This window comes from Corvus hawaiiensis, chromosome 10 (assembly GCF_020740725.1).
Source record: "Corvus hawaiiensis isolate bCorHaw1 chromosome 10, bCorHaw1.pri.cur, whole genome shotgun sequence".
Classification (NCBI taxonomy): domain Eukaryota; kingdom Metazoa; phylum Chordata; class Aves; order Passeriformes; family Corvidae; genus Corvus; species Corvus hawaiiensis.
Window position 1 is genome coordinate 741,452 of NC_063222.1, and position 23,002 is coordinate 764,453.

The following is a 23,002-nucleotide window of genomic DNA, read 5'->3' on the forward strand; positions in this document are numbered from 1 at the left end:
CCTTCTCTTGCCTACCACTCCATTTGCTTTCCCCTCACTGCTCTGGCCTTGCTTACCTCTCCCTTGACTTGCCCACAATTGCCTGCACTTGCTTTGCAGCGCCTTGCCTGCATGGAAGGCAAGGCCAAGAGTGGTAAGCAGGGCAAAGCAAAGCCAGCAAGTTGTAGGTAGTGCGAGGCAAGGCAGACGTAGGCAAAGGAAGCAGAGCAAGGGTAGCTTAAGAAGAACTCGACAAGGTACTGAAGGCAAGGCAAGGCCAAGAGACTCGGAGTGCCAGTGTTGCTGGAGCAGATGTTAAGGTAGCATGGGGAGGAATAGTCCAGCAAGACATTTCTCTTCTGGCCCCTGGGCGTGTAGGGGCAATTGTTGGATCTATTCAATACTGGAGGTGGATCAGTGGCTGGATGTGTTGTATTTTGGAGGAGGGGATGCCGTTTCTTTGGAGATGGGCTTGTAGTTGCTCTCTTTGGCAAGGCAAGCAGGTTTGGATGTGCACATCAGGTGCTCTTAGGGATTTTAAAGGCTTTTCCCAAGAGGCAGAGCTCTCTCTGGGTTAGAGCTGTTGAGCTGTCCGTGGGAATGCAAAGGCCAAGCTTGTGAGCCTTTTGTCCTGATGCCTTTAGTGTGTGAGCAGTCCGTGGTGCCGTTGTCTTTGGATCCTGACTCTAGGAGAGGGAAGGCTTAGGATGGTAGCTAGAGCTGAGAAGGAAAGTGCTGAGAACAGCGTGTGTGCTGCTAGTTTGAGGGGTGCAGTTGAAGTTGCAGGCAGTAAGATCTTCGTCAGCCGGCACTGTTTTGAGCTCTGTTTTTGCCAGATGGTTTCAAGATGGTAGGCAGAATCTGCGAGAGGGAAAAGATTTGTTTGGGCCAAAGAGGTTTGTCTGGCTCTTGGAGTGTGGTGTAAAGAAGAGTCTGCTCTTGGAAGGGGAAGATGAGGGAAATCTTTTTGTCCTGATGTGCTGTTGATTGGAGTGCAGGGACGTTTGCAACTTGCCTCTGCCCTTGGGGCGGTTTCGAGCAGCGCCAGGTGCTTGGCCTTCTTTTGCAAGTCGTCAGCGCCATCGTGCGGTTGTTTCGATGAGCGCTGACAGTGCCGGGGAAAAAGCCAAGCGCTTCGCTGGCGCGGCCGCAGTCGTGTGCGAGCAGTTGGTGGAAGAGCTCCGCTGTGCATCCTGCTTCTTGGAGACACAAAAGAATGTGATCCTGCGCGTCGCGGGGAAGCAAGAGGAATCTTTTCATTGTTGGCTGTGCAGTTTCGAAGCGGCAAAAGTCAAGGCAGTTCCAGCACGGCCTCTTTCTTTCAGAACCTTCTCTGTGCCATCTTGAACATGCTCAACATGGAACTCGCACCCACTGGACTGCATCAAAGGTCCTGGAGAGACGCACTTTCCTTCAAGCTCTAGGTACCATCCTACCCTCCACCTCTCGCGGATCCCAAAGCCCTTCCAAACATCCAGCAGCTGCACTCAGAGAACAAGTGCTAGAACAAGGCGTTGGCCTTCCTAGTCCCTCTAAAGTCTGTAAACTAGGCGAAACATTGCAGTGACCAGCACTTTCCTTCGCAACTATCTATAGAGCGTCATCACATTCTCTCAGAGTGGCTAAGTCCACCCTTGCAGCGCAGCGTTTCCAGCCACAGTTGGGACTGAGAGATGGGCCAGGTGAGAAAGCATTTGTTGACTATCTCTCGTCTCTGGAAGACTTGATAGAGCGCAATCACGTCCACACACCTTCAGTGTGGCCAAGTTCAAGCAGCTAGAGCTCACAGAGAGAGTCAGGAGAGAAGCCGTTCCAAAAGTAGCGTGTAGTGACAGCAGCATTAAAACAGTGCACAGCAGTCTACAGCACTGTAGACCGTGGCTTCTCTGACAAGACGTGCCATCCCATTGTTGGCTCTCGCAGCTCGGTTGCTAGCTGCTCTCCTGAAGAAAAGAACTAGAAGGAAAAGCCAATGCTGGGCTGCACCTTCCCCTTGCCTCACGTAAAAGCCACTTCAACTCCCCGCTGCACTCTCTACTTCCCCTCTCCTTGGCATCGACCACTGTGTTTTCAGCATCTCGGAGCCGAAAGGTAAGCGCCAGTGTTCCCAGGGATGGTTGGAAGAGGGATAAGTAGTAGCACAAGTAGCTGTCGTTGAACTTCCTCCTTCTCAATGCTAACGTGAATTCGGCAGGCAGGCGAGCGCCAGCCACGCTCCTTTCTCAGTTTGTACGCTGCGGACACGAGCCCGGTGCTCGGCGCCTTCGTTCGGCCTCTTTAGTACCCATGTGGCGCTTTCGTTCTGCCGGAGTCGAAGCGTCGTCTACTTCTCGCCCAGAGAGCACGGTGCCGGCAGCGAAATGCTCTAGCCCACTGCTTGTGCCGACACACGCCTGGGCTATGCACTTTGCCTCTCAGCGACATACAGCAGCACATTCGGTCTAAATGTAAAGGGAAAGCTTCTCGGCTACGTCTGGCACAGAGAACAGCTGTAGTTCAACGGGCTTACCCAGAGCTTGCCTCGACGCGTGGGAACTTGTATTTGCACCACATTCCAGTGGCAGTCCTCTTTCCTTTACAGGCAGCACAGCGCCGTCAGATCGCGGTGCTCTCTGCACGTGCCTTCTCACTTCCAAGTAGCACCGCGCACATTAGAGCCTTGCAGGGAGAGAAGACGCGGATAGTCGTGTCGCACAGAAGAACGTGGCAGGGCGAAAAGGTGTTCTTCTTTTGTCCTCCTCGTCGCCCAGAGTGTAGTGCTGTGTTGAAAGTCTTGGCCAGCGAAAAGCTAATCCAGCCAGTGTTTCTCTCCTGATGCATTTCGCTGAGCGAGAGCTGAGGAAAATCCTTGCACAGCACACTGTGGATGCGTGCAGTACACACGCAGAAGAGCGGCACGGCTAAAAGTGATCGCTGGGCTTCAGTTCTGTCCAGACCGCAGAAGGCGAAGAACGAAGCAGCTGAGCACCGGCTGCATGTACTCAGTGGAGCGAATTTCAAATGTCCAGTCAAAAGCCTCTTCACTAGCAGATTCAGCTGAGAATGCTCTGGCTGCTTCACAAAGGAAGGCGCTGTGTTGCACTCCTGGACACTACCTGGTCAGAAGCAGTTTCTTACACCTTCAATGCTGCAGAGTTCATGCAGCTGGAGCACACTCAGAAGAACGCGTCCAGCTAGAAGGCGTTCTTCAAGTACCCCCCTCTTCCAAGCAGCCTTGAAACTGAGCACAGCACACTGCGGCTCAGGAGGTTCCTTCTCAGATAGACGTGCCGTCACATTATGCACTCTCGCAGCTCTGTTGCCCACTTGCAGCAGCTGCTGCCAAAGAAAAAGGCTCCAGAAGTAAAAGCCACTGCTGGACTGCCCTTTCCCCTTGCCTCACGTCAAGCACCAGAAACTGTCCGCTGCACTCTCTATTTCCCTTCTCCGCCGCATGGCGAAGCATAAACGTAATCGCAATTGTTTCCAGGGGAAAGCTGGAAGAGAATTAGGAAGCAGCACAAGTACCTGCAAGTTGGACTTTAAGTTTCGAGCTGCTAATGTGAATCCGAAAACAAGCGAGTGGCAGCCACGCTTCCTCTTGCAGCCTGTGCGGTGCACACACCAGCTCGGTGCTCTGCCTTCATTCTTATGCTCTTCGTAGCAGGTCGCGCCTTCGTTTTGCTGGAGACGAACCGTCGTCTACTTGTCGCCCAGAGAGTACGGTGCCGGCAGCGAAATGCTCCAGGCTGCTGCTTCTGCCGAAACACGCCCGGGCTATGCAATTTCTCTCTAGCGCTGAAGTAGCGCCACATTCTGTTTGCTTTGTAGCCAGCATCTTTACGGAAAGCTTCTCGGCTACGTCTGGCACAGAGAACAGCTTTATTTAACCGGCTTACACGGAGCTTGCCCCCGACGCGTGGAACTTGTATTTGCACCACATTCCAGTGGCCGTCCTCTTTCCTTTACAGGCAGCACAGCGCCGTCAGATCGCGGTGCTCTCTGCACGTGCCTTCTCACTTCCAAGTAGCACCGCGCACATTAGAGCCTTGCAGGGAGAGAAGACGCGGATAGTCTTCTCGGCACAGAAGAACGTGGCAGGGCGAAAAGGTGTTCTTCTTTTGTCCTCCTCGTCGCCCAGAGTGTGTTGCTGTGTTGAAAGTCTTGGCCAGCGAAAAGCTAATCCAGCCAGTGTTTCTCTCCTGATGCATTTCGCTGAGCGAGAGCTGAGGAAAATCCTTGCACAGCACACTGTGGATGCGTGCAGTACACACGCAGAAGAGCGGCACGGCTAAAAGTGATCGCTGGGCTTCAGTTCTGTCCAGACCGCAGAAGGCGAAGAACGAAGCAGCTGAGCACCGGCTGCATGTACTCAGTGGAGCGAATTTCAAATGTCCAGCCAAGAGCTTCTTCACAAGCAGATTCAGCTGAGAATGCTCTGGCTGCTTCACAAAGGAAGGCGCTGTGTTGCACTCCTGGGCACTACCTGGTCAGAAGCAGGTTCTTACACCTTCAATGCTGCAGAGTCCATGCAGCTGGAGCACACCCAGAAGGACGCGTCCAGCAAGAAGGCGTTCTTCAAGTACCCCCCTCTTCCAAGTAGCCTTGAAACTGAGCACAACACACTGCGGCTCGGCAGCTTCCTTCTCAGACGTGCCGTCACATTATTCACTCTCGCAGCTCCGTTGCCCACTTGCAGCAGCTGCTGCCAAAGAAAAAGGCTCCAGAAGTAAAAGCCACTGCTGGACTGCCCTTTCCCCTTGCCTCACGTCAAGCACCAGAAACTGTCCGCTGCACTCTATTTCCATTCTCCGCCGCATCTACCACTGTAATCTCTGCATCTCGAAGCATAAACCCCGGCACACTTCTTTCCTGGGAAAGCTGGAAGAGAAATAGGTAGCAGCACAAGTAGCTGCAAGTTTCCGACTGCTAATGTGAATCCGAAAACAAGCGAGTGGCAGCCATGCTTCCTCTTGCAGCCTGTGCGATGCACACACCAACTCGGTGCTCTGCCTTCGTTCTTATGCTCTTCGTAGCAGGTGGCGCTTTCGTTTTGCTGGAGACGAACCGTCGTCTACTTGTCGCCCAGAGAGCACGGTGCCGGCAGCCAAATGCTCCAGGCTGCTGCTTCTGCCGAAACACGCCTGGGCTATGCAATTTCTCTCTAGCGCTAGGTAGCACAACCTTCTGTCTGCCTGGTGGTCCTTATCTTAAGGGAAAGATTCTCGGCTACGGCTCGCACAGAGAAGTGTTCCGGGACAATACATGTGTTTTATTACCCCTTCTCGCAATAAGACTGTGGTGCTGCGTTGGAACTGTTGGCCAGTGAAAGGCTAATCCAGCAAGTGCTTCTTCTCTCCTGACACATTTCTCTGAGCGAGATCTTGTGCGGACAGTTGGGCTCTGCGAAGCAGAACGGCTGTAGTGTCACGTAGCGCTGAGGAAAATCCGTGCAAAGAGCACTGTGGATGCGTGCAGTACACACACTGAAGAGAGCCACAGCTGAATGCTTCAGTTCTGGCCAGCGCCGGTAAGGGAGAAGAACGCAGCCCCAGGCCACTGGGCTGGTGTGTGCGATGACTATGAGCTTTGCCGCTCTTCTGCGTGTATACTGCACGCATCCACAGTGTGCAGTGCACGGATTTTCCTCAGCTCTCGCTCAGCAAAATGCATCAGGAGGGAAGCACTTGCTGGATTAGCCTTTCACTGGCCAACAGTTCCAACGCAGCACATAGTCTCACTGCGAGAAGGGGTAATAATACCCACGCTTTCAGCACAGCACCACAATCTGGGCGACGAGGAGGACAAAAGAAGAACACCTTTTCGTCTTTGCACGATTTTCTCTGCCACACATCTATCCACGTCTTTGCTCCCTGCAAGGCTCTAATGTGCGCGGTGCTACTTGGAAGTGAGAAGGCACGTGCAGAGAAGCACTGCGATCTGACGGCGCTGTGCAGCCTGTAAAGGAAAGAAGACTACCCCCGGAATGTGGTGCAAATACAAGTTCCCACGCGTCGGGGTAAGCGCCGGGTAAGCCCGTTGAACTAAAGCTGTTCTCTGTGCCAGACGTAGCTGAGAATCTTTCCCTTGATATTCAGGCTACAAAGCAAACAGAATGTGGTGCTACCAAGGGCAGCGAAGGAAAATGCACAGCCCAGGTGTGTTTCGGAAGAATCAGCAACCTGGAGCGTTTCTCTGCCGGCGTGCCCTCTGTGCGACAAGATGACGACGGAAAGAATTGGGCCGGGGTTTATTCTTCGAGATGCAGAGATTACAGTGGTAGATGCGACGGAGAATGGAAATAGAGAGTGCAGCGGACAGTTTCTGGTGCTTGACATGAGGCAAGGGGAAAGGGCAGTCCAGCAGTAAAAGGCTTTTACTTCTGGAGCCTTTTTCTTTGGCAGCAGCTGCTGCAAGTGGGCAACAGAGCTGCGAGAGTGCATAATGTGACGGCACGTCTATCTGAGAAGGAACCTCCTGAGCCGCAGTGTGCTGTGCTCAGTTTCAAGGCTGCTTGGAAGAGGGGGGTACTTGAAGAACGCCTTCTAGCTAGACGCGTTCTTCTGAGTGTGCTCCAGCTGCATGAACTCTGCAGCATTGAAGGTGTAAGAAACTGCTTCTGACCAGGTAGTGTCCAGGAGTGCAACACAGCGCCTTCCTTTGTGAAGCAGCCAGAGCATTCTCAGCTGAATCTGCTTGTGAAGAAGCTCTTGGCTGGACATTTGAAATTCGCTCCACTGAGTACATGCAGCCGGTGCTCAGCTGCTTCGTTCTTCGCCTTCTGCGGTCTGGACAGAACTGAAGCCCAGCGATGCCTTTGAGCTTTGCCGCTCTTCAGCGCCAACACTGCACGCGGCCACAGTGCGCTGTGCACGGATTTTCCTCAGCTCGACGGACAATCATTTTCTTGCTGCTTCACAGAGTCCAAACTGTCCGCGTAGCTCTCGCTCAGCGAAATGCATCAGGAGAGAAACACTGGCTGGATTAGCTTTTCGCTGGCCAAGACTTTCAACACTGCAACACAATTCGGGCAAGAAACAGGAGAAAGGAAGAACATCTTTTCATCCTGGCACGTTCTTCTGTGTGAGACGACGATCCGCGTCTTCTCTCCCTGCAAGGCTCTAATGTGCGCGGTGCTACTTGGAAGTGAGAAGGCACGTGCAGAGAGCACCGCGATCTGACGGCGCTGTGCTGCCTGTAAAGGAAAGAGGACTGCCACTGGAATGTGGTGCAAATACAAGTTCCCACGCGTCGGGGGTAAGCTCCGGCTAAGCCCGTTGAACTACAGCTGTTCTCTGTGCCAGACGTAGCCGAGAAGCTTTCCGTAAAGATGCTGGCTACAAAGCAAACAGAATGTGGCGCTACTTCAGCGCTAGAGAAATTGCATAGCCCAGGCGTGTTTCGGCAGAAGCAGCAGCCTGGAGCATTTCGCTGCCGGCACCGTGCTCTCTGGGCGACAAGTAGACGACGGTTCGTCTCCAGCAAAAGGAAAGCGCCACCTGCTACGAAGAGCATAAGAATGAAGGCAGAGCACCGAGTTGGTGTGTGCATCGCACAGGCTGCAAGAGGAAGCATGGCTGCCACTCGCTTGTTTTCTGGTTCACATTAGCAGCTCGAAACTTAAAGTCCAACTTGCAGCTACTTGTGCTGCTACCTATTTCTCTTCCAGCTTTCCCCTGGAAACAATTGCGATTACGTTTATGCTTCGCCATGCGGCGGAGAATGGAAATAGAGAGTGCAGCGGACAGTTTCTGGTGCTTGACGTGAGGCAAGGGGAAAGGGCAGTCCAGCAGTGGCTTTTACTTCTGGAGCCTTTTTCTTTGGCAGCAGCTGCGGCAAGTGGGCAACAGAGCTGCGAGAGTGCATAATGTGACGGCACGTCTGAGAAGGAAGCTGCCGAGCCGCAGTGTGTTGTGCTCAGTTTCAAGGCTACTTGGAAGAGGGGGGTACTTGAAGAACGCCTTCTTGCTGGACGCGTCCTTCTGGGTGTGCTCCAGCTGCATGGACTCTGCAGCATTGAAGGTGTAAGAAACTGCTTCTGACCAGGTAGTGTCCAGGAAGTGCAACACAGCACCTTCCTTTGTGAAGCAGCCAGAGCATTCTCAGCTGAATCTGCTAGTGAAGAGGCTTTTGACTGGACATTTGAAATTCGCTCCACTGAGTACATGCAGCCGGTGCTCAGCTGCTTCGTTCTTCGCCTTCTGCGGTCTGGACAGAACTGAAGCCCAGCGATACCTTTGAGCTTTGCCGCTCTTCAGCGCCAACACTGCACGCGGCCACAGTGCGCTGTGCACGGATTTTCCTCAGCTCGACGTACAATCATTTTCTTGCTGCTTCACAGAGTCCAAACTGTCCGCGTAGCTCTCGCTCAGCGAAATGCATCAGGAGAGAAACACTGGCTGGATTAGCTTTTCGCTGGCCAAGACTTTCAACACAGCACTACACTCTGGGCGACGAGGAGGACAAAAGAAGAACACCTTTTCGCCCTGCCACGTTCTTCTGTGCCGAGAAGACTATCCGCGTCTTCTCTCCCTGCAAGGCTCTAATGTGCGCGGTGCTACTTGGAAGTGAGAAGGCACGTGCAGAGAGCACCGCGATCTGACGGCGCTGTGCTGCCTGTAAAGGAAAGAGGACGGCCACTGGAATGTGGTGCAAATACAAGTTCCACGCGTCGGGGGCAAGCTCCGTGTAAGCCGGTTAAATAAAGCTGTTCTCTGTGCCAGACGTAGCCGAGAAGCTTTCCGTAAAGATGCTGGCTACAAAGCAAACAGAATGTGGCGCTACTTCAGCGCTAGAGAGAAATTGCATAGGCCAGGCGTGTTTCGGCAGAAGCAGCAGCCTGCAGCATTTCTCTGCCGGCACCGTACTCTCTGGGCGACAAGTAGACGACGGTTCGTCTCCAGCAAAACGAAAGCGCCACCTGCTACGAAGAGCATAAGAATGAAGGCAGAGCACCGAGCTGGTGTGTGCACCGCACAGGCTGCAAGAGGAAGCGTGGCTGCCACTCGCTTGTTTTCGGATTCACATTAGCAGCTCGAAACTTAAAGTCCAACTTGCAGCTACTTGTGCTGCTACCTATTTCTCTTCCAGCTTTCCCCTGGAAACAATTGCGATTACGTTTATGCTTCGCCATGCGGCGGAGAAGGGAAATAGAGAGTGCAGCGGACAGTTTCTGGTGCTTGACGTGAGGCAAGGGGAAAGGGCAGTCCAGCAGTGGCTTTTACTTCTGGAGCCTTTTTCTTTGGCAGCAGCTGCTGCAAGTGGGCAACAGAGCTGCGAGAGTGCATAATGTGACGGCACGTCTATCTGAGAAGGAACCTCCTGAGCCGCAGTGTGCTGTGCTCAGTTTCAAGGCTGCTTGGAAGAGGGGGGTACTTGAAGAACGCCTTCTAGCTGGACGCGTTCTTCTGAGTGTGCTCCAGCTGCATGAACTCTGCAGCATTGAAGGTGTAAGAAACTGCTTCTGACCAGGTAGTGTCCAGGAGTGCAACACAGCGCCTTCCTTTGTGAAGCAGCCAGAGCATTCTCAGCTGAATCTGCTAGTGAAGAGGCTTTTGACTGGACATTTGAAATTCGCTCCACTGAGTACATGCAGCCGGTGCTCAGCTGCTTCGTTCTTCGCCTTCTGCGGTCTGGACAGAACTGAAGCCCAGCGATCACTTTTAGCCGTGCCGCTCTTCTGCGTGTGTACTGCACGCATCCACAGTGTCCTGTGCAAGGATTTTCCTCAGCTCTCGCTCAGCGAAATGCATCAGGAGAGAAACACTGGCTGGATTAGCTTTTCGCTGGCCAAGACTTTCAACACAGCACTACACTCTGGGCGACGAGGAGGACAAAAGAAGAACACCTTTTCGCCCTGCCACGTTCTTCTGTGCCGAGAAGACTATCCGCGTCTTCTCTCCCTGCAAGGCTCTAATGTGCGCGGTGCTACTTGGAAGTGAGAAGGCACGTGCAGAGAGCACCGCGATCTGACGGCGCTGTGCTGCCTGTAAAGGAAGGAGGACTGCCACTGGAATGTGGTGCAAATACAAGTTCCCACGCGTCGAGGCAAGCTCTGGGTAAGCCCGTTGAACTACAGCTGTTCTCTGTGCCAGACGTAGCCGAGAATCTTTCCCTTTACATTTAGACCGAATGTGCTGCTGTATGTCGCTGAGAGGCAAAGTGCATAGCCCAGGCGTGTGTCGGCACAAGCAGTGGGCTGGAGCATTTCGCTGCCGGCACCGTGCTCTCTGGGCGAGAAGTAGACGACGCTTCGACTCCGGCAGAACGAAAGCGCCACATGGGTACTAAAGAGGCCGAACGAAGGCGCCGAGCACCGGGCTCGCGTCCGCAGCGTACAAACTGAGAAAGGAGCGTGGCTGGCGCTCGCCTGCCTGCCGAATTCACGTTAGCATTGAGAAGGAGGAAGTTCAACGACAGCTACTTGTGCTACTACTTATCCCTCTTCCAACCATCCCTGGGAACACTGGCGCTTACCTTTCGGCTCCGAGATGCTGAAAACACAGTGGTCGATGCCAAGGAGAGGGGAAGTAGAGAGTGCAGCGGGGAGTTGAAGTGGTTTTTACGTGAGGCAAGGGGAAGGTGCAGCCCAGCATTGGCTTTTCCTTCTAGTTCTTTTCTTCAGGAGAGCAGCTAGCAACCGAGCTGCGAGAGCCAACAATGGGATGGCACGTCTTGTCAGAGAAGCCAGGGTCTACAGTGCTGTAGACTACTGTGCACAGGTTTAATGCTGCTGTAAGTACACGCTACTTTTGGAACGGCTTCTCTCCCGACTCTCCCATCTCTGTGAGCTCTAGCTGCTTGAATTTGGCCACACTGAAGGTGTGTGGACGTGATTGCGCTGCGAGTATCAAGTCTTCCAGAGACGAGGGATAGTCAACAAATGCTTTCTCACCTGGCCCATCTCTCAGTCCCAACTGTGGCTGGAAATGCTGCGCTGCAAGGGTGGACTTAGCCACTCTGAGAGAATGTGATGACGCTCTATAGATAGTTGCGAAGGAAAGTGCTGGTCACTGCAATGTTTCGCCTAGTTTACAGACTTTAGAGGGACTATGAAGGCCAACGCCTTGTTCTAGCACTTGTTCTCTGAGTGCAGCTGCTGGATGTTTGGAAGGGCTTTGGGATCCGCGAGAGGTGGAGGGTAGGATGGTACCTAGAGCTTGAAGGAAAGTGCGTCTCTCCAGGACCTTTGATGCAGTTCAGTGGGTGCGAGTTCCATGTTGAGCATGTTCAAGATGGCACAGAAAAGGTTCTGAAAGAAAGAGGCCGTGCTGGAACTGCCTTGACTTTTGCCGCTTCGAAACTGCACAGCCAACAATGAAAAGATTCCTCTTGCTTCCCCGCGACGCGCAGGATCACATTCTTTTGTGTCTCCAAGAGGCAGGATGCACAGCGGAGCTCTTCCACCAACTGCTCGCACACGACTGCGGCCGCGCCAGCGAAGCGCTTGGCTTTTTCCCCGGCACTGTCAGCGCTCATCGAAACAACCGCACGATGGCGCTGACGACTTGCAAAAGAAGGCCAAGCACCTGGCGCTGCTCGAAACCACCCCAAGGGCAGAGGCAAGTTGCAAACGTCCCTGCACTCCAATCAACAGCACATCAGGACAAAAAGATTTCCCTCATCTTCCCCTTCCAAGAGCAGACTCTTCTTTACACCACACTCCAAGAGCCAGACAAACCTCTTTGGCCCAAACAAATCTTTTCCCTCTCGCAGATTCTGCCCACCAACTTGAAACCATCTGGCAAAAACAGAGCTCAAAACAGTGCCGGCTGACGAAGATCTTACTGCCTGCAACTTCAACTGCACCCCTCAAACTAGCAGCACACACGCTGTTCTCAGCACTTTCCTTCTCAGCTCTAGCTACCATCCTAAGCCTTCCCTCTCCTAGAGTCAGGATCCAAAGACAACGGCACCACGGACTGCTCACACACTAAAGGCATCGGGACAAAAGGCTCACAAGCTTGGCCTTTGCATTCCCACGGACAGCTCAACAGCTCTAACCCAGAGAGAGCTCTGCCTCTTGGGAAAAGCCCTTAAAATCCCTAAGAGCACCTGATGTGCACATCCAAACCTGCTTGCCTTGCCAAAGAGAGCAACTACAAGCCCATCTCCAAAGAAACGGCATCCCCTCCTCCAAAATACAACACATATCCAGCCACTGATCCACCTCCAGTATTGAATAGATCCAACAATTGCCCCTACACGCCCAGGGGCCAGAAGAGAAATGTCTTGCTGGACTATTCCTCCCCATGCTACCTTAACATCTGCTCCAGCAACACTGGCACTCCGAGTCTCTTGGCCTTGCCTTGCCTTCAGTACCTTGTCGAGTTCTTCTTAAGCTACCCTTGCTCTGCTTCCTTTGCCTACGTCTGCCTTGCCTCGCACTACCTACAACTTGCTGGCTTTGCTTTGCCCTGCCTACCACTCTTGCCCTTGCCTTCCATGCAGGCAAGGCACTGCAAAGCAAGTGCAGGCAATTGTGGGCAAGTCAAGGGAGAGCTAAGCAAGACCAGAGCAGTGAGGGGAAAGCAAATGGAGTGGTAGGCAAGAGAAGGCCCAGACGTTAGAGGCAAGGCTGGCCGTAGGAAGGAAAGTCCACTGATGGGTAGGCCAGGCAGAAACAGGAAGTGCTTGGCAAGTCAAGGCCCTGGAGGAAAGCAGTAGGCAGGTCAAGGGCGGGGCATGGCCATGCAAAGGAATGCAAGGCTCCAGCGGGCTCCAGAGGGCTAGCAGGGCAAGACAAGGAAACTGTTGTGTTGCCAAGGCAAGGCCAGGCAAGGCAGGTGAGAATTACATTCAAGGACTGCTGGTACACAAAAGTGGCCAGGACCAAGTGCTTTGTGTGGCCTTGATCCCGCGTGGGTCATGTCTCCTCTGCAGCTAAAAGACTTGAGCTACCTGCTTTCCTTTGTATGCAAAAGAACTCTCATTCTGGTCCCCGAGCTCAAGGGCAAAATGTGAATTGCCCTTCCAAGATTCAAGACATGCAAGGATTGCTCCCAGACAAAGGCTGCCCATGGAGATGAGTGTGGCAACATGCGTCCTCCCCTGGTCTTCCTCTCCTGTGATCCTGAAACACCGGAGATGCTTGAGAGCTTTGAGATTCCTAGGAGGAGCAGAAGGGGCAGGGCAAGGCCATGAAATGTCATTGAAAAGGGGTCTTGAATTCCAGGTGGGGGAGGGGTGAGCAAGGTCATGCAAGGCAAGGGAGGGCTTCAAGGGCAGGGCAAGGCAAGTGGTGGCTTTGCGAGGCGAGGCGAGGCAAGGCAATGAGGGTCCTAGAAGGAAAAGGAAAGGTGAGGCCAGACCTAGACGAATGTGAAAGGAAGTCAGGTGGGGGATGGGTGAGCAAGCCAATGCAAGGCAGTGGAGAAAAGGCAGGTTGAGGGAAGGCTACAGAGGGGGCAGCAAGGAAACGCAAGGCATGGGGAAGCATGTGAGGAGTGGGTGCTGCCAGCCGGCCGGGATGGCAGGGGCGGGGCCACTGCACGTAGCATGGTGGGGATGTGGAGGGGGGTGTTAGTGTGCGGGAGGTGTGTGTGTGTGTGTGTGCGCAGCGGAGTGCAGGGTAAGTGCAGGTGTGCGTGTGCGCATAGGGGGGTTTTGTGCCAGGTGCTGTGCCAGGGGGAGCCGTCCCACCTCCAAGAAGGTGTGGGAGTGAAAGGAGTAACATGGATGTGTCTTTACAAAGAGACCGTGTGAATCCGTCCTTAGACAAGGCTAGGAATTTACTGGTAGGGGAGTAACAGAAGAAAGTGTTAGTTCTAGAAACTGTTACTAATCGACAGAGACTGTTGCTCAGCCAAGGCCGTGTTAAATTCCTGAACCTAGAGCAAGGCAACAAAGACTTAATAGCATTAGGAATAGTTTCGTTTTCTTCCTTTTCCATACCAAGAGGGGGGTGCCTATTAGAGGGGAGCATAGAGTAGGCAGTTCCGGAAGTCTGTCATTCCCGAGTACCTCAGAGGGTGCTGTTGCCAGGAACTTAGCATAAAAAGGGGGCTGCGTCCCGCAATCAGTTGAGAGACTCCATGGCAAAAGCCCCATGGCCTCTCCCTGTAGTTGAAGAATGTTCCAGGACTCCTCTGTCTCCTTTTTGGTGGATGAAGAAATTCAGAAAGCAACACTTCTGCCAGAACTCTCCAAGATGCCTCCTTTGCTCCCAGCGACTCCATCACTGCCCGGGAAGCTGTCTTTTCTACCAGAGGAGTTCGAGATACAGTAAAAAGCCGTGTGGCAGAGAAAAAAGACAAGAATTGGTTTATAAGGGATGGCAAACAAGAGATACCAGAAGCTTTGGCCCTACCAATATTAAAAGAACTCCGTGAAGAGAGTCCTTGCACTTCCTGAGGATTGGCAGAAGCCTTCCTCATGCTGTATGTTGCTGGGGGTCTTTTTAGACTGGCAAAACGAGCTGTTGAAGGTTGCTTGATCTGTGCTAAAGCAAACAGCCAAGTTACAAAGTAACTTGCCAGGGGAGGGAGGCCTTGGGCTGCATGTCCCTTCCAAAGATGCCGGGTGGATTTTCCTGAGATGCCCCAAGTGGGAAGGCTTCATATCTTCTGCTAATGGTATGTCAGCTAGCAAGGTGGCCAGAGGCATTTCCAACTGCTTCAGCAACGACAGGATCAGTTATTAAGGCATCTTTGGAACAAATCATTCCAACATACAGCATTGTAGAAGCAATAGACTCAGATAGGGGAGCTCATTTTACAGGAAAGATCCTTCAAGGGGTTTTGGCTTCTTTAGGAACACAATGGAACCTCCATAGGCCCTGGCACCCCCAGAGCTCGGCTCGGGTAGAAAACAATGAATAGAGGAATAAACACCTTTTGAAGCTGGTAATAGAAACCAAGATGCCATGGCTAGGGCTTTGGACATTGGCTTTGGCGAGAATGAGAGCCCGACCCAGAAGAGAGATTCCATTATCCCCCTTTCCGTCGTTGTTACGAATTACCTGGGTAAGTCTCAACCTAGTGGGGGAGTAGAGGTAAGTGATGTATATTTAAAACCATCTGTGGCCAGGATACTGCTTCTTGTGAAACCCCTTCAACAGGAAGCTCAGCTGGCACAAGCCCCACCTTTGGACTTTGCTGCTTGTAACCTCCAACCAGGAGATTGAGTCCTAGTTAAGGAGTAGAAAGAAGCGCCAGTGGCGGTGAAATGGCGTGGCCCATTCCAAGTGTCACTGACGACAGAAACAGCCATCAAGACAGCTGAACACAGGTGGACCCGTCACTCTCGGGTCAAGGTCTCTGAAGCCTCAGAGATTTGCACATCTCAGCTGGAGGAGAAGGCCGGGAGGCCGTGACTGACACTCTGCAGGAGTGGGCCAGAGCAGTAGCCAGTGCTTCGACATCAGAGGAAGCCCTGAGTGCCGACCCACAGATCATCTGCTGAAATAGTCTCTATGGGTATCCCTCCTCTAGAATCTCCACTCACTGGGGCGCTAATACTTGCAGCCATTGTTTCACATTAAGTAGTTTCTGTGTCGTCAATTGCCACAGGTGCTGCAGAAGACAACGGGAAAATTAGACTAGCTAATTAGATCACACTATTAAAACATTTTCCTTAATAATTCTACTTTTATATGGTCAGCTAAGTTTAGGCCAGGAGTGGGAGAATCAATTTGCAGCCTTAGGAGAAGAAGTAGCAAAAGTTTTGAACCTTAGCAATTGCTGGCTCTGTGGAGGGCCAGGAGGATCTGAAGAGTGGCCATGGTTGGCTAGCCCAGCTGAACCTAAATGGTGGGTCAATGGGAGGGCCACAATGGCATGGGATTTGGGGCCAAAGAAGGAAGTCCATGGCCACTTCATTCTTCTCCAACAGGCACTTATTGCCTAAACAGGACAGGGCGGGTCTATGTAGGAAAAGGCGTTTGTCAATTGACTTTCTCTCTGGCTTTAAGCAATTGGGTTTGGCCCTCCAATTGCCCTCCTTACAATTGTTCCAAATATCAAAACAATTGCAATCAAATACCTGTTCAGCTCACTAATGGTAGCTGCGTAAGGTGTTCTTACGAAAAATATTTGGAAGCCTGTAAAGCAATGGGGAGGGACAAGGGGTTTTTTTGACCATCTATTTTTAAGCTGTCCCCACAAAAACTCCACAAGTAGAAGACATGTTGTTTGTGATTATCAGTGGGAATGGCAACACCGGATTGGAACTCAAAGCCTTTTAGTGAGTTCTGCTCCAAATCCAACCAAGCAACTTGCAGATGTAAATGTAGATGGGAACCCTGTGTGGGAGCTTGGAAATGCAAATACTGTGACCCTTATGGTGGGGCAGCTATTGTTGGAGGACAGTTAGGCCCAGGAATCCTGCTGTATTTTGACCCGCCAATTGATGACCAAGGGTAGGAAGGCCCCTTTGCTAATGGAACATGGGCTTTGAAAGGACATTATTGGATTTGTGGCCAACATGCTTAGCTCAGGTTACCTCCAAACTGGTCAGGGATATGGTATATCCCTGGGGTATATTAGACCATTGTTCTTTTTGCTACTACAAATTCAGGGAAATTGCTTAGGAATCAAAATCTGTGAGGATTTAATTAGAGAAAAGCAGTCAGCTGAGGCAGCCTTGGCTGCAGGGAGCACCCCAAAACGGGGAAAAGATGAATGGCCACCAGAACAAGTTACGCAACACGATGGACCAGCCCCTTGGAAACCTAAGGAATTAATCCCAGATGCCTGGGAACCCATTTATCATTTCAATGAGATAATTAGGTTACAAGCTGTCTCAGAAATAATTACCAACCAGCCAGCCACAGCTCTTGACCGTCTTGCTGAGCAACCCACTTCAATGAGGAAAGTGGAATCTTCAACATTGGATGGTATTAGATTATCTGTTAGCAGAAGAAGGAGGAGTTTGTGGGAAATTCAATGACTCGAGCTGCTGTTTGCAAGCAGAGGACAGCGGAAATGTGGTCAAACAAATAACAAAGGAAATAACCTCAGCTCATGGACCTGTCCAAGTGTTGAAAGGATGGTAATGGGACATGTTTTCATGGTTAACTGGCCAGCTATGGGCTAAATGAATACCATTTCTCCTCTTATATGCTATAGCAACTCTAATCTTTTGACCATGCGTGACACCATGCTGGGTGCAGCTCTTTCAGCAGGTGGTCAAGAGGATGCCACTAGCAGCCATGCCTACCTGATCCAGAAAGGACTACAAAAGGACAGAAAAGGATGTCACTGCAAATAATAGCAAAAGCCAAGAAGACTCAAGAAGAAAAAATTAAATCAATGGTAATTAAGGTTTGTAAAGACAAATACAGATCAAATAAAAAGAGGAGGGATTAAAAGGAATGAGATGGATGAGTCTTTACAAACAGACCGTGTGAATTGGCCTGTAGACAAGGCTAGGAACTTATGGGGAGTGAAGTAACAGAAGAAACTATTAGTTCTCTAGAACTGTTACGAATCATCAGAGACTGTTGATTAATCCAGGGCGTGTTAAATTCCTGAACCTAGAGCAAGGCAACAAAGACTTAATAGAATTAGGAATGGGGTTTTTTTCTTCCTTTTCGATGCCAAAAGGGGGGGTGCATATTAGAGGGGGACTTAGAGTAGGCAGTTCTGGAAGTCTGTATCTGCCGAATACCTCAGCCAGTGGGGAAAAGGGTGCTGTGGCCAGGAACTTGACATCAAAAGGGGGCTGCATCCCGCAACCGTTTGACAGACCCCAGGGGAAAAGCCCCATGGACTCTCCCTGTCGTCGAAGAATGTTGCAGGACTCCTCTGTCTCCTTTTCGGACATAAACCTCAGGCATCGTGGATTAATTTTCCCTAACGGCAGCGACCTGCTGCGTGCTCTCCGTGCTCCTCCCCAGCCCCCCGGCAGGTGTAAAATAGCTCCCGGCGGCTCCCACCGCGCGTTACAGACGGCTGCATGGTCCCGGGGCTGCCCGCAGTGCTCCCCTGCCCCGCCAGGGCTGCCCGCGGGCTGCGGAGCCACCTCGCCACCGGCGCGGCCAGGGCCGGGGCCCTTCTCGACAGCAGCCGAGGGGCTGCGGAGCGGGCGGCTGCGGGACGATCAGCCATTTTATGCCGCGCGGTGCTGCCGCCTCCATCTAGTGCTCCATCGCGCCGCCGGCCGACCCCGCCTGGCGCGTTCACGCTCGGCCGCGCTCGCCGCCCGCCCAGCCTCGCCGGAAGCTCTCCGGCCCGGGCCGTGCCCCGGCTCCGCCTGCGGTTCGGCAGGGCCCGGCCGCACGCGTGCTGCGTGGCTCGGAGCACCCGCGTTGCGCCGCAGGCCACGGGGAAGGCGGGGCGGGGCGGGCCGGCGCCATCGTGGTAGCGCGAGGAGAGGAGCGCCCGGGCGGGGCGGCGCGTGGCGCGGCGGTGAGCGCTTCTGCTTCCTGTCGCTCGGCGGCCGCCCTCGGCAGGTGCCGTGTGACCCCGCGGAGCGGCGGGGCCGGCCGGGCGGTGCGCGGCGAGGCTTTCGGCCAGCGGCGGCCGCAGCGAGAGTCTGCTGGCACTGCCCGTGCCGGTGGAGAGAGCGGGGATCCGAGGCCGGCCTTCCTAGGGTAACGAGGGGTGGCCGCCTTTGCCGCGCTGCCTAAGACGCAGGGCCCCGATCCAAGCAAACACGACACTTTTTATTTCCACATATTAGGAATATCCAAAATACAAATGCATATTCGTAACATTAACACCTCCCATTCTCCGCTTCATATGGAAATGAGTTTAAATGTCATTAAGCATGCATAGTGTGTGTCCTGAATGGAGTCAGTGGTCTTGAATTGGGTCAGTGGTCCCAAGAAAGATGAAGTAACTCATCTTCCTCATTTTGGCCTTTTCGCCTTTTTGAACTTTAACAATCCGAATTACTTTAGTGACCTCTTAAGTTTCCTCTTGCGTGACTTTTGAACGGGTTCCCACCAAGGGAGGAAATTGGTAATTGTCCTTGTTCCCTACACCAACTTATCAAAGTTTCTATTCCTCGTTCTAAGCACAGCTAAGCAAACATGCAAATGACAGATCATCAGTTATTTGGTAATCACATCTTAAAACCCCTTTCAGGTCCAGCTCTCTTAACTATTTTCATTAACTCTCACTGGGCCCAAATTCCTTCCTACTCTAACTAATCTCAACACAGCTAGCCTATAACTAAAATCTTTATAGTTCTTCTAAATCTATCTTTCACTCTGAAGAGGAAAGGCTGCAAGGAAAAGGCAAGGCAAGGTCAGTGAAAGCTTCTGTCCTGGCACATTTAGCAGTGTGAAGCGGAACCGCTGTTTGCTTTCCCTAAGGACTCTACGACACTGAGAGCATGTGCTTTTACATGGAGCTGAGAAGTGTGGAGATACAGCTAGAAAGCAGAAGTGAGAGCACTGCTAAACTCATGTCAGAAGTGGACGCGCTAACGCTGCTAGGCCGCAAACCATGGCAGGCAGTACGGCCTACCAGGAAATAGCTAGTATAAGGGAACGGCATGCTTGCTGTCGGTTAATGCTAGCTTGTAGTTTTGCAATGTTATTAAGAAACATAGATGTGGTTGTTATAGTGATTGCTGCTTATATAAGAATCTATTTTTAGTTACTGCTGAAAGGGTATACTCAGCTCTGTATCAATAAAATCGGCTTCTTGCATCCGAGCAATCTGCCCCGTCTCTTCCATCGCCGACCACCACAGGACAGAGAAGGAAAGTGAGAATCACCCGTATGTTGGGGTTTTAGTAGTTCTCCTTTTATTTTTTGGGGGTTTTTTTCTCTTAAGGAGCTTTCCCCCATACGCTAGGAGACAATAACGACTGGACACTTAAGAGAGACAAAAGAAGTTGTCACCGCTCAGGGGAGGGATGCAGCTGGCTACTCCCTTTAGCTGAGGTGTCTTGTGAGGGCAGAGATACAGTGAACTTTGGACTGGCAAAACGGGGTTGCATGCAGCCCCCAGCTCTTGTTCTCTCAAGCATTCGGAGGGGAGAGAGGCTGCGGTGGCTGTGGGGAGAATTGGTCACCACTGCAGGATTCCGTCTCCTGCTGCCTTTCTTCTACCGTGAGTGCAGCTCTGTTCGTAAGAGCGGCCGTTGCATTGGAACCTTCTTAACAGTCTACCTTCACTAAAAGAGGGACTCTTCACCATCTGCTCGGGTGCCTCAGGTGAGAAACCCCGGCATCCCGAGCCTGCCTTTCCCTGCCCCGCTCAGAGCAGGGCCGCTGCTGCCCCACCCCACCCCCCCCCCGCCCCTTCTTTGCCACTGCTCCGAGTTTTCTATTCTATAGGAATAAAATCCCATATAAACACATGAATAGATTGAAGAGATTGACTGATAATATGGGTTTATTTACAAGCCTGATTGGCGCATTTAAGGCCTGATTGCCATACTACTCACAAACTACTATTAAATGTAACTCACTTTCAAATTTCTAAGAGTAAAATACGTATTTGCACTGTATTCAAAACTGCATGGCAAATTATTTCAGATATTATGGACAAAACGATGCGATAATCATCACATAATAAGAATTTGAAAAGTCAAGTAGGCAAGAGAAAACTGCTGGGATTTTGTCTGCCCGCATTCTGGACCACGGCTGTGTGAAAATGGTCTGTGAGCCAGGTGCAAAGGTGCACAGCAGGAACAGCACTGTCACCTAATAAACACCCCAGGTTTCTTTATTAATGACTCCCAGGAGTAGAAGAATGTGTCAAGTTTCCTACAGAGATCCATTTGGAGAGGAGAAATGTTTGGAGAGGAGCAAAATCACAGGAGTTCCCACTGTAGGCTATATCCCCGTTTCCTTGTATCCTTTCACTGCAGAAACCCATCTGATCCTGACTATTTGAATTCCAAGGACACACCAAACCACTTGCACGCACATCTGCTCACTGAGCCTGAGAAATGTGTTCTAGAGAAAAGGAAATGAGAAGGACCAGTGTAGATACAAAAATGCTGCTAGCGAGGATTTTCTTGCTATTTTCTAAGTCCGTGAGAGACTTTTCTCTCTCACAGAAGAGGGAGCAGAGTATGGAAACGACCAAGCCACCTGCAACCTTGAAAAGTCTTGTTTATGGTATAGTAGAAAAATATTTTGACAATGGATCTTTTAGGATTTTAGCCAATCACCCCAAGGGGTGGCTGATCCTTTGTCCAAATAGATTATGAAGAAGAAAGTCTGTAAAAGAGTTTGTAAAATAATTAAATGAATAAATCTTGCTGCACAATTCCTGCCTGCTGGATCTTCTCTCCTCCTCCTCCCTATGGCTGCGCGACATGGTGATATAGCCTAGGGCCCAGGCCTGCGGTAATAGACCAGCATTACAAGTGAACTGCAACACGAGCAGCTAACACATTCCTCCTGTGATAAATGAGTGAACGATAAATATTGTCTTTCCCATATATGATTTTAACATTTAGAAGTGATCATGTACTATGTAGAAACAGGTAAAATACAGTTAAGTAAAAACAAGACTAGAGTAAATTGTAACTTCGAAAGAGTGGTAACATGTTGGGAAACGTCGTAATAAACACGTGATAATAAATGTCCTTTAAGTTGAGAAATGACAGAGGTAGAAACCCAGACATCTTAAAGAAACAAAGAAGATGAACCGCATGCATCTCAGGAAGTCTGTTATCTCATCAAAACTCACACCTCCCAAAGAATCTGTCGACTACAAATTAGGTTGGAGACTGAGGAGGCACCGGAGCGGGGTGCCTGCCTTCAATTCTGGAGCTATCCAGAGGACCGAGGCGGCAGCGTGCTGGCGTGCGCTGGCACAAGGGGGCACAGACAGGAGGGGGGGAAAAGTTGAGTGAAGTGTGAATTACTTTCTGGGCTTAAGGACTATGTTTAAAAAGTACTTAAGTTCACAGTAACATGAATGGAGCCACGCCTCTAGCAATATTGCTAAGTGCTCCCGCGCTGTGATATGCCTTTGTTCTACTAACAAATGTTCAATATTACGCTGCTGAAAATTCCGCTTGTGAATTCATCTTTCTCACATCTTCCCTTAAAATCAGTTCTAAGAATTTAGTGTGAAATACATTTAGGCTTGGTCCACAGGAATTTTAGTTCAAATAAACACATCTCAATGTTTTCCATCTTTCCCATTAAAGGCTATTGGTTTTGGCTCATTCTTTTGGCATTTTGCCAGCCATATGCTCAATGCTATTTCCTTAGGAATGAAAGCTGCAGCATGATATTACAAAGTGTTTGGTGAAACCTTTACCATGACTCTCAAGTCGCAACATGCCAGATCATCACTGGTTTGCAAAGCTGCTTGAAGATAGAAGGAAAGCGTCAAAGGTTTATGCATGAATCAGCATCCCCTTGTCACAACGTCATGCTGTAGTGATCCCTGCAGAGCTCTAAGACTGGATTTAAAAGAGAAAAGCTCAACACTGGCTCTTGAGTCAGCAGGTTGAAACATCCAAGATTGTACATCTATTACTTCTGTGCTAAAACGACGTGTTACCATGATGGCAGTTTTATAGTACTCCATAGGAGACACCTCTTTAAATGACTCTGATATCCTTTCAGTGCTAAAATTGAGAAGGGGGTTGATCCATAGTTTACTCATGTAAACACGAGGGAACTACTAAGAGACAGCAAATGTTAATCACAAAACCTAAGCAGCAGCACTTGCCTTAATCTTGTCAAGATAAGAGGAACAGGATCTTTTGAAAACCAGCACAGAGATCGCTGAATCATCCGGTGAAGAACTGTGCATGCTCCAGAAAGAAAGGTAAAAAGTGCATTGTGACGGAGACTACTGATCTTTATCAGAAAGACCCCCGAGGAAGAAGGGCAGCCTTCCTCAGTGCGACCACCTGGCTACACAGCGCATGCGTGGCACGTCTGCTAATGATATCAATGACTTCCGAGAAGTAATTTCTAGAACTACTCCTATCCCAAGGAATGTGATGAATATTCAAAAAATTTACACATAATGCTGGACTGTATGGAGTGCTCTGCGTGGGTGTGTTAGGAGGAGCGATCCCCCACGCACCCAGCGCCAAATAAAGCAAATACCCGCTTCTCTGACTCTGTCTCTGAAGCATCTCTAGGCCTGGTTTTGGGCAATTCAAAATAGGTGAA